The sequence below is a fragment of the Oncorhynchus kisutch genome, unplaced genomic scaffold (assembly GCF_002021735.2).
Source record: "Oncorhynchus kisutch isolate 150728-3 unplaced genomic scaffold, Okis_V2 Okis01b-Okis20b_hom, whole genome shotgun sequence".
Classification (NCBI taxonomy): Eukaryota; Metazoa; Chordata; class Actinopteri; order Salmoniformes; family Salmonidae; genus Oncorhynchus; species Oncorhynchus kisutch.
In genome coordinates this window covers 5,574,121-5,589,324 of record NW_022261978.1, presented here as the reverse complement: position 1 = coordinate 5,589,324, position 15,204 = coordinate 5,574,121, and the positions used below count along the sequence as shown (strand labels likewise).

Sequence of the window (15,204 nt, the reverse complement as noted above, 5' to 3'; positions counted from 1 at the left end):
ACAGCGAGAGACAGAGAGAAAGAGAGTGGGCGGAGTAGAGAGAGAGAGAGAGAGAGAGAGAGAGAGACAGAGGAGAGAGAGAGAGAGAGAAGAGAGAGAGAGAGAGACAGCGAGAGGAGAGAGAGAGAGTGGAGAGATGACAGAGAGAGAGAGAGAGAGAGAGGCGAGTGAGAGAGAGAGAGAGAGAGAGAGAGAGATGGGCTTAACATAGACTAAACAGAAATAGACATGCTCAGTAAACATGTGTACTGCCCGTGGGGTAGTGATGACTGCATATAGTTTCAGACGTATCTCACCACTAGTAGAGACTCAGGATCTTGGGACTTGCCTTTGCATTAAGGTTGTCATCCAGCAGCACGTTATTGGGCTTCAGGTCGCGATGCAGAAGTGGCTGAGGAAGGTTGTGAAGGAAGTTAATTCCCAGAGCGATCTGGTGGGCCAGGCGGAAGGCCAGGGGCCAGGGTGGGGGGCCAAGAGAGGCTGGCCTGGAGGGTGGCCAGGGAGCCTATGTTCATTAACTCCATCACAATACCCAGCTGGGTGGAGAGGCCTCTACCTGGAGAGGGAGGGCACCCCTGGTACACCCCCAGAATCCTCACCACATGGGGGCTCCCTCCCTTCTGCATATTCTTTACCTCCTTAAGCAGGGACGTGCTAGAGCTGGAATGAGGTGTGTGTGTGTTTGTGGGGGGGGGGATAAAGACAGGGATATAGTCCATGAGCCAAGCCAACAAGTTATTTATCACATACTGCACACCCTTTAGAGTCACAGCTATCCATCAGACTCATTTTTGGGAAAGGTTCAGGTCAACATAACTTTAGGTTAAATATTAGAATTAACTTTATAAATTGCATTAAAGAAGAAACATACATTTGAACTTTGTTTGACGAGTGGTTCTGAAAGGTCATGAAATGACCTTTCTAATGATATATAACATAACCCACTTTGAAAGGACCAGCTACAACTATTGTTTAAAAATCAGCCATATTGTGCCATTGACGTTAGACTGTTGGAAGTTTAGCCATAGAATTCCACGAAGAAGGGACGCTATGTTTGTGGATTGTACACTTTGTTGATAGAGGCACCACATGTCACACACACAGCTAGAACATGGTTTTAAAAAAGATTTGTAGATACAGGGCCATCACAGGATGGACACAATAACCCGACAGATATATGGCCGCCAAACAACTCAATGAGGTCTTATTGGATTCCGTCGCAGTGGGGTGTGTGTGTGTGGGGGATGGGAGGATAACACAGGCGCCGTTTGATGGTGAGGTATTTCAGATCGAGAGAACAAAAGGACTTGACTTCTTGTACGTTACTACGGTGACTTAATCATGAAACAAACACCTCCTATTCTTTTTCCCCAGAGGGTTCTTTCTTCCTGTCTGTATGATGGACGGAGAACCCCGCTGGCTGAATGGACAGGGACGGTATATCCGGAGAGAGTAAAACAGTCCCTGATATCTTTCTGTACCCCAGGGGGGGAAATACTGTACCCTAACCGTAACCTTATTTTTAAGAGTGTAGGTTCACCCCTTCCACATATTCTAGACTGACCCTTCAGCCCCTGCATCTACAGATGTTTTTAAAAGCCTGTTCTAGCTGTCTGTGTGAAATGCGGTGCCTCTACCACCACAGTTACAATACAAAGCATAGCTTCTTCTCTTCGTGGAATGTCAATGCTGCCATTTTCCCAATGTTTAATAGTTGTAGCTGGTATTTTCAAGTAGGTTATATTACATATAAGTTGAAAGGTCATTTCATGATCTTTTAGAACTACTTGTATGATGAGGGTTTTCTTGTTAAAGCAATTTATACAGGTCATTCTGATGTGTACCCTAGAGGTCAAAGGTAACATTTCTTTTGACCTGAACATTCTGAAAATGTGTCTGACGGATAGCTGTGAATGTTAGCTTTCCAACGAAGAGGGAATACGTGATCAGTAACTTCTTGTATGCTGGCATGGTTTGTCATAGGGTAAAATCCCGATGGGAAAATGGATGGATGGATGAATAAAAGAGTGATAACACAGAGAAAAGCTCCCATTGCTAAACTGCTGTCACACATTTTCAAACTTGAGGGAATTAGACCTTCAACAAAAATCTCAGAGACATCGTCACCCCAAGTGAGCCAGTCCGACCCCCCTGGCTCATGAACTAGAGCAGGGGTGTCAAACTCATTCCATGGAGGGCCTAGTGTCTGCAGTTTTTTTGTCCTTTCAATTAAGACCTAGACCACCAGGTGTGGGGAGTGCTTTACTAATTAGTGACCTTAATTGATCAATCAAGTACAAGGGAGGAGGGAAAACCCGCAGACCCTCGGCCCTCTGTGGAATGAGTTTGACACATGGACTAGAACCTTAACAAACCTTTACTTCCCCCAGTGGTACCTTGACATAAATACATTTGACCTAAGAGCAACAAAAACAACAACATTTTTTTTTAAAGACTGTAGGGGCAGCACTTTAAACCAGAAATAAATGACAGACTGCACTTTAAACCAGAAATAAATGACAGACTGCACCTTTAATCAAAATGGTTGACATCATTAAACGTATAAACTACCGTTCAACAGTTTGGCGTCACTTAGAAATGTCCTTGTTTTTGAAAGAACAGCATATTTTTTGTCAGTTAAAATAACATCAAATTGATCAGAAATACAGTGCAGACATTGTTAATGTTGTAAATGCCTAATCGAACCCACAAATGCTGATGCTCCAGATACTCAACTAGTCTAAAGAAGGCCAGTTTTATTGCTTCTTTAATCAGAACAACAGTTTTCAGCTGTGCTAACATAATTGCAAAAGGGTTTTCTAATGATCAATTAGCCTTTTAAAATGATCAACTTGGATTAGCTAACACAAGGTGCCATTGGAACACAGGAGTGATGGTTGCTGATAATGGGCCTCTGTACGCCTCTGTAGATATTCCATAAAAAATCTGCTGTTTCCAGCTACAATAGTAATTTACAACATTAACAATGTCTACACTGTATTTCTGATCAATTTGAGGGTATTTTAATGGACAAAAAAAATGTGCTGTTCTTTCAAAAACAAGGACATTTCTAAGTGACCCCAAACATTTGAACGGTAGTAGTATATCTATATATTTATTTTAAATGTAATGCAGTTCAATTCGTTTTTTTTCTTCATATTGGCCAGGGCCCTTATTTAGAGATTGTGACTGGAGCAAACAGAATGAACATATTGTCTTATGCACGGCTGTGGGATGGTCATATTTACCCATCATCATAATGCAGCAACTTGATGGCCACATCGAACCTCCACTTTATATGCCTGGCCTTGTGGATCTGTCCGAATCCCCCTCCACCAATCACTTCCCAGTCCTGCAGGCTGTCATTACCGATCAGGTCCAGTGCCGGGCTGCTGGGCAGCGGCAGCGCCATCTTTCATTTAAAAAAATTGGCCAAATTAGTTTATATATATATATATATTGCACTAAACAATTCAACTCTGTGTTGGGATTCACATGTCAATAACCTGTGAAATGAACCTTTCGCTTTACGTCAGTATCATGTCCTAAAGGTCGTGTTCCCCTGCTCAGCGGTTGCATTCATCAACCAATGGGTGAGTGGCATATCATCAGCTGTGCCGTTGGGCACCAGACTGCTATAACATATGATGTGGTTGGGTGATATATAAAATAGCTATCCAGCCGTTGTGAGATCTGGCAGGTGTCAGTAATGTCTGACCAATGGAACATGACCTTAATTCTTTTAAAACGCAGTCATTTAATATCAAATCAAATCTACATGTATTTGTCACATACACATGGTTAGCAGATGTTAATGTGAGTGTAGCGAAATGCTTGTGCTTCAATTTCACAACAACTACCTTATACACACAAGTTTAAAGGGATAAAGAATATGTACATAAAGATATATGAATGAGTGATGGTACAGAACGACATAGGCAAGATGCAGTAGAGGGTATAGAGTACAGTATATACATATGAGATGAGTAATGTAGGGTATGTAAACATTAGTGGAATTGTTTAAAGTGGCTAGTGATAAATTTATTACATACATTTTTCCATTATTAAAGTGGCTAGAGTTGACCAATATATATATATATCATATTGGGTGGGGGGGTTCTGAATGAATGTAAATTTAGAAAATGCAAAAAGAAAGTTGTTTTAGACCGGCAAACTGTGGAAAGAGAGACATTATACAGCTGGTGGGAGTTGTAGTTCATGTTTGTAGTTCTAAATAAACGGATGTAACTTTTCGGCTTCGCGCTTCTTCTTGGCAGTCAAATACAGTTTCGAAACCCAGAGGTGCAAGACGAGACTTCCAGGAAAGATTGCGATACACACCAAACAGACCAGCCCGGGGTTTCAGAAGTCAATTAGAGAAGTGAAAGATTCTTCCGAAGTTGTTAACTTTCTCGAAATCTAAAGGCACAAGCTAGATTGGAGCCAATGTCTTAAATAGTTGAACATGGTATTACTCCAACCTCTGAAAGTAAAAACTGACACGTTTTCATTTTCGAAAAAACGTTATATTGTAGTCCTGCCTTTGATTTGACGGTCCGCACATGCGCAGTTCGCGTTAGAACAGATGACGTCATCAGTTTGAATAGCTTCATACTGTATGGTCTTTGTCAAATACTTTGAAAACCGGCAAATAAAAGTAAATTCACCCGGAAACACTTACACGTTTTAATATTTATCTTAGTATGATCGCGTTGTCATGTCTTTGTCAATGCAAACTTTTAGACGAATTTTTAGCGTACAAAATAAAAATACGGAAGTTACATTTCAGGATCTGACAGTTTCTTCGACGAAATAATGGAAATGTTATTCAATAGAAAATGTTATTAGCGATCATTATGAAACAACCACGTACCTGCATTTGGTGTGATTTTTTGAAACTTGGTCAATCGTGTGCAACTAGATGTAGGCGTATTGGTTCAGTTTAGCGAAGCATGAATTACTGATAGTTTATTGAAAAAGAGTCTGGCTGCTCTGTGTCTTGGAGTAGAGGGGATTTCCACTCTTATGCCATTTGCTACCACGTCATTTCTGGTGAAATATAATTCTTGCAGGATTTACTGATTCTGTTACACATAAAGGCAACAACAATAACAACATTTGTAGTGACCTGATATTAGCCTTTTGGTGTTGGGTGGACAGTCCCTGGGTTCGTGCCCCAGTTGGGGCTCACTATTTTTGTGTACATAAATTATTCTTTGATCGTGTATATTTGGTTGATCTAGACATGCACAGTGCTTAATTTGAGCCGGATCCGGTACATCTACCTGAGAAAGAAAATCACTGTTTGTAATGTAAAAATTATAATGAAAGCAACCAGAGTTCATTTGAGTTATGCACTCAATACCTAATTCTGCTGCCCCCTAAAAAAAAAAGTTGTTGTAAAACGTAGATTTTCAGTCCGCGCCTGATATTCTTAGAATTCATTCGTGTTGGTCCGGTCCGGTTTTATGGTCTGCGGTGCGAGAGAGACGCGCGCCTGTATTTCAGAACTAGAATGAGATTCACTCGATCTATGATCTCGCTCCCTCTCTCTGCTCTAATTGACACGCAACTCTCATCTCTTAACGGTTGCACTTCATAATTTATACACTTATAGAATCATACCGCGGGAAAGTGCTGAAGGAGCAGCACCCCTGATTAATTTAAATGCATTTGCCGAAGTTATAAAATTACTGCTGTCTGTTCAGAAAGAAATTCAATTATACTGAATACAACACCAGGAGTAGGTCTATTATTTAGCCACAGAGGAACAATAGCTTCTTTAAGCAATAGACTAGCTGTGGATTGTGTTTGTGTAGCCCAATCATAAGGTATATAGACCTAACCCAGGAACGCACGGCAAATCTGTCAGTGAACAGCATGCAGCCAGATCAAACCTTTCCCAATATTTCAAATAGGCTACACTCGCAGGAAAACACAGGTTGGAAAGCAAATGTCTCCTGCTTAAAATAGAAGACTGTAATCTGTCTGTAGGCTAACAAAATATTGTATAAACTTCCAAGTAGACCTAATGAGCAAACATTGTTTTGCAAAGTAATACAAAAGAGATAGACTTTTGGCAAGAGAATATTGGCCATCGCCAATGAGTGAGCTGTGGATCATTGGGTGAGTCAGTGAAAGTGGAAAGCTTTTCTAGCTCAGGAGGTTGGTGGCACCTTAAATTGTGGAGGACAGGCTTGTGTTAATGGCTGGAGCGGAATCAGTGGAACGGTATCAAACACATGGTTTCCATGGTTTCCATGTGTTTGATGCCATTCCATTGACTCCGTTCCAGCCATTATTATGAGCCGTCCTCCCCTCAGCAGCCTCCACTGTTTTCTAGGACTATAACTTCCTCCTCATATTGTACAATATGTCACACCTAGGCCCAGGTTATTGATATATTCAAGACAAGTGTTTTTGTATTGATCTCAGTTTGCCAGTGTCAAAGTAGCCTGTCATTTAGATCATTTGTGCAGAATTTAAAAATATTCTGCTCGTCTCCAGTTATACAAAATTAGGTAGAATTGCATGAAATGTGTTTATAAAAGGCAATTCTTCCCGGACCCAAGTAAAAATAAAACCACAAGAGCAACTTCTGTAAGTGTCTCTACTCTAATTCTCTATGTCTCTACTCTAATGCTCTATGCCTCTACTCTAATACTCTATGTCTCTACTCTAATACTCTATGTCTCTACTCTAATACTCTATGTCTCTACTCTAATGCTCTATGCCTCTACTCTAATGCTCTATGTCTCTACTCTATGTCTCTACTCTAATGCTCTATGTCTCTACTCTAATGCTCTATGCCTCTACTCTAATGCTCTATGCCTCTGCTCTATGCCTCTACTCTAATGCTCTATGCCTCTACTCTAATGCTCTATGTCTCTACTCTATGTCTCTACTCTAATGCTCTATGTCTCTACTCTAATGCTCTATGTCTCTACTCTAATGCTCTATGTCTCTACTCTAATGCTCTATGTCTCTACTCTAATGCTCTATGTCTCTACTCTAATGCTCTATGTCTCTACTCTAATGCTCTATGCCTCTACTCTAATGCTCTGTCTCTACTCTAATGCTCTATGTCTCTACTCTAATGCTCTATGTCTCTACTCTAATGCTCTATGTCTCTACTCTAATAATCTATGTCTCTACTCTAATGCTCTATGCCTCTACTCTAATGCTCTATGCCTCTACTCTAATGCTCTATGTCTCTACTCTAATGCTCTATGCCTCTACTCTAATGCTCTATGTCTCTACTCTAATGCTCTATGCCTCTACTCTAATGCTCTATGCCTCTACTCTAATGCTCTATGTCTCTACTCTAATACTCTATGTCTCTACTCTAATGCTCTATGCCTCTACTCTAATGCTCTATGTCTCTACTCTAATGCTCTATGCCTCTACTCTAATGCTCTATGTCTCTACTCTATGTCTCTACTCTAATGCTCTATGCCTCTACTCTAATGCTCTATGTCTCTACTCTAATGCTCTATGCCTCTACTCTAATGCTCTGTGCCTCTACTCTAATGCTCTATGTCTCTACTCTATGTCTCTACTCTAATACTCTATGCCTCTACTCTAATACTCTATGCCTCTACTCTAATGCTCTATGTCTCTACTCTAATGCTATGATGTGCATGCGATGCTTTACAGTTTTTCTCAGTCGCTTTGGTGCATTTCTTGACCTGCAAGAAATGGCTGCAATGGATGCAGCATGTGAGGACATCACAGTAGATGTCTGCAGAGGATGGATAAGGCATTCCAAAAGATTCTTTCCACGTTGCATTGGAAGGGAAAATATCCGGTGTGATGTGGATGAGAATATGTGGGCCGACAGACAGGAACGTCTGGATGTGTAGAGACATCACAACAGTGCTGCGGGCAGAGTTGTGCCTTAGGGGTGGTTTCCTGTGTTTCTTTCTAATTTGTTTTTTTTTCCTTTGTGCCCCTTGGGTTGTCCAGTCTCTTTCAATCAATAACCCACATACAGTAATATGTAAATAGTACTGTTGAAATTGATATATGCCATAGAAGTGCAGCCGTGTGCATTTTCAATACAGTAACTGTCATCCAAACTGTAGCCTAAGTTTACATCAGGTAATACTGTCAAAGTACACAGTTACATTGACAACATGCCTAAACATTTTGACGACCTTGTTCGTGAACAATGACTCAATGACTTATCATTCTGATGACACTGACATGATCATTGGCATGGATATTTACTTTTGAGAGATGTACTAAGGATTTTTAGTGACTGACTAGCTTTAGAAACATATCTATTGTATATTGCAGTTTGTACAAATTGTTCTGAGAAATGCACTTATTATGTTGCACATGTTAGGGATGATGTGAAAATGCACTAAAGCGACTGAGAAAAACTGTATTATAAAGAAAGAAATATATGAATCTGTTCCGGTACCTCAGAGCCTCTCAGGTCATTTGTTTGTTCTGGCACCTCCCCATTTACAACTTAAACACTGGTCATGTTGCTGTTATTTGTAAGGATTTTACAGGGTAGGATGAAGGTCTTTCATTGGCCTGGACATAACTACTGTCACACAATATCTGAATACTTGGTCAGATGAAATCAGGGAAAGAGATTTCTGGATGAATCTCTATTTTAATCCCTTTATGAGTAACAGGTTCAGACCCATATCAGGACTGACTTCACAGAAGTACCGTAGGTTAACACTGGTGATGAATATGAAAATAATCAATATGTTCTCTGTTTCTTATCTCTTTATTGGGCTTTTATTCACTTCCAAATGATTCATAATTAAAGTTTGATAATTGCATCAAGATACATGATCCATCACCAAAGTCCTTCCATCTACATGCATCAGAATAGTTCAGTTGAGTGTTTTTGACCTATGAAGGGGCCTGGCAGAAATGGATAGAGGCAATCAAGGTGTGGAAATGTTCACATACTGTATGTTTTCAAAGAGTAAGGTGGAACTACAGTACAACTGTAATACAGGTCCTAATGGCTGTCCTAGGATCAGATTACGTGACTAAATACTAACCAAACCATTAAAGAGTAAGGTGGAACTACAGTGTAGCTTTAATACAGGTCCTAATGGCTGTGCTAGGATCAGATTATCCTGACTAAATACTAACCAAACCATTACAGAACTAAATCACATCAGATATATATATATTTGTACCTTGTCAGCTCAGGGGTTTGAACTTGCAACCTTCCAGTTACTAGTCCAACGCTCTAACCACTAGGCTACCTTCAGATATATAGAGTTACTAGTCCAACGCTCTAACCACTAGGCTACTTTCAGATATATAGGGGCCAATATGGAATGTAGTATGTGGCTTTATGATGAGTCACTCACCCACTGTAGGTCTCTGAAACACAGGAGTACTCTGTCCAGCTCTGACCAGCTCCTCTTTGTAGGAAGTCAGCACTTGTCTCTGGACTCTAGCTCCCATGATCCTTTGCTGATACTCCTCTGGGTTCTCCCCCAGTGGGACTGGCTGGTGAGGAAGGAAATGTAGTTATTGGAGTTTTGTTCTGTTATGTAACATTCTCCACGGTGGAGTTTGGCCTGAGCAAGGCACTACAACAGGATATTTAGTGATTTCTCAATCTTTAGTATTGTTTAATATGAGGAAATAAGGAAGTCAAGGAAAGTTCAGAACTTACTCAGACACACGTCCATCTCAGCTCAGCCGGGGAAAAGGAGACTCTCACAACTAGTAATGTTATCACTCCACCCTGAGGACGTTATGGAAAACACTATTACTGAATGAGGACTGTGGTGTGGTGTTTCAGGGTGTGTGTGTGTGTATGTGTGTATGTGTGTGTGTAAAGCCATGCAGCAAGTCAACTAAACACTCACCTAATATTCCTATAGCTGTGTGCTCCAGTCCTTCTCTCTATCAGGTGAACCATCACATGTAGTCTACACACATCCTAGACTCTATCAGGTGAACCAACACATGTAGTCTACACACATCCTCTATCAGGTGAACCATCACATGTAGTCTATACACATCCTCTATCAGGTGAACCATCACATGTAGACTACACACCTCCTAGACTCTATCAGGTGAACCATCACATGTAGTCTACACACATCCTAGACTGGTGCCATAGTAAGTATGTGAGGTCACCCTCCCTCCCTTCTGGGTCTCTTACCTCAAAGAATCTAAACTTTGTATTATCTCAAATTACCTTGTGCCAGTTGTCGAGACAACACCAGGTAAACACCTGTAAGGACACGCCCCTCTAATGCCCCAGAATGATATTAATAGACCATGTGACTACAGATCTAACAGAATGATATTAATAGACCATGTGACTACAGATCTAACAGAATGATATTAATAGACCATGTGACTACAGATCTAACAGAATTATATTAATAGACCATGTGACTACAGATCTCTAACAGAATGATATTAATATACCATGTGACTACAGATCTCTAACAGAATGATATTAATAGACCATGTGACTACAGATCTAACAGAATTATATTAATAGACCATGTGACTACAGATCTCTAACAGAATGATATTAATATACCATGTGACTACAGATCTCTAACAGAATGATATTAATAGACCATGTGACTACAGATCTCTAACAGAATGATATTAATAGACCATGTGACTACAGATCTCTAACAGAATGATATTAATAGACCATGTGACTACAGATCTCTAACAGAATGATATTAATAGACCATGTGACTACAGATCTAACAGAATTATATTAATAGACCATGTGACTACAGATCTCTCTAACAGAATGATATTAATAGACCATGTGACTACAGATCTCTCTAACAGAATGATATTAATAGACCATGTGACTACAGATCTCTCTAACAGAATGATATTAATAGACCATGTGACTACAGATCTCTCTAACAGAATGATATTAATAGACCATGTGACTACAGATCTAACAGAATGATATTAATAGACCATGTGACTACAGATCTAACAGAATGATATTAATAGACCATGTGACTACAGATCTCTCTAACAGAATGATATTAATAGACCATGTGACTACAGATCTCTCTAACAGAATGATATTAATAGACCATGTGACTACAGATCTAACAGAATGATATTAATAGACCATGTGACTACAGATCTCTAACAGAATGATATTAATAGACCATGTGACTACAGATCTCTCTAACAGAATGATATTAATAGACCATGTGACTACAGATCTCTAACAGAATGATATTAATAGACCATGTGACTACAGATCTCTCTAACAGAATGATATTAATAGACCATGTGACTACAGATCTCTAACAGAAAGATATTAATAGACCATGTGACTACAGATCTCTCTAACAGAATGATATTAATAGACCATGTGACTACAGATCTCTCTAACAGAATGATATTAATAGACCATGTGACTACAGATCTCTCTAACAGAAAGATATTAATAGACCATGTGACTACAGATCTCTCTAACAGAATGATATTAATAGACCATGTGACTACAGATCTAACAGAATGATATTAATAGACCATGTGACTACAGATCTCTCTAACAGAATGATATTAATAGACCATGTGACTACAGATCTCTCTAACAGAATGATATTAATAGACCATGTGACTACAGATCTCTCTAACAGAATGATATTAATAGACCATGTGACTACAGATCTCTCTAACAGAATGATATTAATAGACCATGTGACTACAGATCTCTCTAACAGAATGATATTAATAGACCATGTGACTACAGATCTCTCTAACAGAATGATATTAATAGACCATGTGACTACAGATCTCTCTAACAGAATGATATTAATAGACCATGTGACTACAGATCTCTCTAACAGAAAGATATTAATAGACCATGTGACTACAGATCTCTCTAACAGAATGATATTAATAGACCATGTGACTACAGATCTAACAGAATGATATTAATAGACCATGTGACTACAGATCTCTCTAACAGAATGATATTAATAGACCATGTGACTACAGATCTCTCTAACAGAATGATATTAATAGACCATGTGACTACAGATCTCTCTAACAGAATGATATTAATAGACCATGTGACTACAGATCTCTCTAACAGAATGATATTAATAGACCATGTGACTACAGATCTCTCTAACAGAATGATATTAATAGACCATGTGACTACAGATCTCTCTAACAGAATGATATTAATAGACCATGTGACTACAGGTCTCTCTAACAGAATGATATTAATAGACCATGTGACTACAGGTCTCTCTAACAGAATGATATTAATAGACCATGTGACTACAGATCTCTCTAACAGAATGATATTAATAGACCATGTGACTACAGATCTCTCTAACAGAATGATATTAATAGACCATGTGACTACAGATCTATCTAACAGAATGATATTAATAGACCATGTGACTACAGATCTCTCTAACAAATACAAGAGGAAATAGTGAGTACATGAGAAAAGCAATGGTTTGTATCTTTCACTAAGCAGTAGTAAACTATGAATGGGGGTGGTGCCTCTCATCTTGGTTTCAGGTCAGGGAAAATGAAACTTAAATCCTCACCATCACAACATCATCAACTGAGGCAGCAGAGACAGACAGGACAAAGTAACAGGTAGGTGTTGAATGGTTTAGTTTTCTGAAAAATCTATTTGAATCACGGATACCTGAACAATGTGTATGATAGGATACACGTTAACGTCCCAAGTACTGCTACATACTTCCATAATTTTTTTAAAAATGGTACCAGTTACTTCAGATGAGTCCCGTCACATACCATCGTGCTTGTGAGAATCTCCCCTTTCCATAGTGGAGTCATATTCGTTTGTAGTCCAAACCATTCAGACGCTACAGACAGAAGTTGGCACATCGGCGGTACTGACTTCAGACGAGTCTCATAACACTTGTGGGGGTCGTAGAGCAAAACGAAGAACATCTTTCTGTAGGCCAAACCGTTCGGACGCTACAGCCGTGTTCGTGAGAAGACCGGTTTTCGCGATGCCTCATGGTCTGACGAACATCGCTGTATCTCGGCCACCTTCCTCCACCGCAGATGCAGAAGTCCGATATCCGCGGATTTGGTAGATTGAGAAGCAGTGGAAAACAGAAAGGAAAACGCGGCACACACTTCCAGGAATTTGGCTACAACTCCAATGCCCGCGGAAAGTGCCTGGATGTGGTATGTTCTGCAGTGTTGAGATGGAGAAGCAGTCCATGCAAAACAACACATACAGTATCTTTAATTTAAACTGATGGATTTTAATGGGGATTTTTTATTATGTTACTTAGATTGAAGCAAGGGTGAATCAATAGACTCGTTGTTTATTGTGAAACAGTCTGTTCTGTTTAACATGTTATTGTGTTCTATGTTTATTCTGTCCTGTGTTTATTCTGTTCTATGTTAATTCTGTTCTGTGTTTATTCTGTTCTGTGTTTATTCTGTTCTGTGTTTATTCTGTTCTGTGTTTATTCTTCTTTATGATCTATGTGTATTCTGTTCTATGATCTATGTTTATTCTATTCTATCTTCTATGTTAATTCTGTTCTGTGTTTATTATGTTCTATGTTTATTCTTCTTTATGATCTATGTTTATTCTGTTCTATGATCTATGTTTATTCTATTCTATTTTCTATGTTTATTCTGTTCTATTTTCTATGTTTATTCTGTTCTATGATCTATGTTTATTCTGTTCTATTTTCTATGTTTATTCTGTTCTATGTTCATTGTTTAACTGGTAAACAACATCACTTCATTGTCTAATTTCTATGCTTTATTGTAGACACCCTCTTCATTGAGTTGAATTGAGTTCAGGATAAACAACAGAGGAAAAGTACCTCAAAATTATGACTTCAGGTGAGTGCTTTACCGTGATTAAAACCCAAACTTCCCTCTCATATAGAAGAGATCAGTTCAGTAGTGATACTCTACTATTGTAGTGTAACAGCTCCCCTATCATAGAGAACAGTTCAGTAGTGATACTCTACTATTGTAGTGTAACAGCTCCCCTATCATAGAGAACAGTTCAGTAGTGATACTCTACTATTGTAGTGTAACAGCTCCCCTATCATAGAGAACAGTTCAGTAGTGATACTCTACTATTGTAGTGTAACAGCTCCCCTATCATAGAGAACAGTTCAGTAGTGATACTCTACTATTGTAGTGTAACAGCTCCCCTATCATAGAGAACAGTTCAGTAGTGATACTCTACTATTGTAGTGTAACAGCTCCCCTATCATAGAGAACAGTTCAGTAGTGATACTCTACTATTGTAGTGTAACAGCGTCCCTATCATAGAGAACAGTTCAGTAGTGATACTCTACTATTGTAGTGTAACAGCTCCCCTATCATAGAGAACAGTTCAGTAGTGATACTCTACTTTTGTAGTGTAACAGAATGGGGAACATGAAGCTGACAGGGATGCCTGAAGCCAAAGTAAAAGATAACCACTTGTTTTGTTTTTATTCTTTCAAGTATCATTAAATGACAGATCTGCTGAATACTGTAAAATGCAGCAGATTCTTAATGATTAATACTCGGTGTGTATGTGTGTCACAGCTCCTGATAAACCAGATTGTGGGCCGATGGTGGTTACTTTTGGATTCTTGACGTTTGTCATTGGAATCGCTGTTGGAGTGAAAATGAAGGTGGCCACAGACCGGTTCGTTCAACAACATCTATGGAAGGTTTATGTCTTTGTCCCTGTGTTATTTTTTGCTTCTATCATGGTGCTTCTGAACTTGAACAAAACAGGAAGTATAGAGGGATACTGAAGCCTGACTCCTACAATTAGCAAACACTTCTCAGTCAGTCACACACAACTATTAAATGAATGACTGATTTGTACCTTGTTATGTACATTTGTTATTACATAGCAATAAAATACTTTTCCAAAAATGCCTGTGTCCATTGTTGATGAAAGGGGCGGCAGACATCCTAGCTGTTGAGATTGTTGGGCCAGTAACTGAAAGGGCCCTGGCGGCAGACATCCTAGCTGTTGAGATTGTTGGGCCAGTAACTGAAAGGGCCCTGGCGGCAGACATCCTAGCTGTTGAGATTGTTGGGCCAGTAACTGAAAGGGCCCTGGCGGCAGACATCCTAGCTGTTGAGATTGTTGGGCCAGTAACTGAAAGGGCCCTGGCGGCAGACATCCTAGCTGTTGAGATTGTTGGGCCAGTAACTGAAAGGGCCCTGGCGGCAGACATCCTAGCTGTT

General features: G+C 39.5%; 1 protein-coding gene and 1 long non-coding RNA gene across 3 annotated transcripts in view; one reads left to right on the top strand and one right to left on the bottom strand.

Moving 5' to 3' along the window:
* Positions 1 to 5,025, bottom strand: part of LOC109882403 (GTPase IMAP family member 7-like) — an 11,872-nt gene extending 6,847 nt beyond the window's left edge. Inside the window, exons 1-3 of one of the 2 annotated variants that reach the window (XM_031811186.1) lie at positions 4,874 to 5,025; positions 3,249 to 3,412; positions 329 to 660 (exon numbers count right to left, since the gene is read on the bottom strand). The gene's annotated coding sequence lies outside the window, so the exon portion shown is untranslated. The remainder of the gene's footprint in view (positions 1 to 328; positions 661 to 3,248; positions 3,413 to 4,873) is intronic. The other variant, XM_031811187.1, reaches the window with a different exon arrangement.
* Positions 5,026 to 12,459: 7,434 nt separating this feature from the next.
* LOC116358890 (uncharacterized) lies at positions 12,460 to 14,886 on the top strand. Its single transcript, XR_004206510.1, has 3 exons — positions 12,460 to 12,606; positions 13,772 to 13,845; positions 14,548 to 14,886. It is a non-coding gene; the product is annotated as an uncharacterized LOC116358890 (long non-coding RNA).
* The last annotated feature ends 318 nt before the right edge of the window (positions 14,887 to 15,204 follow it).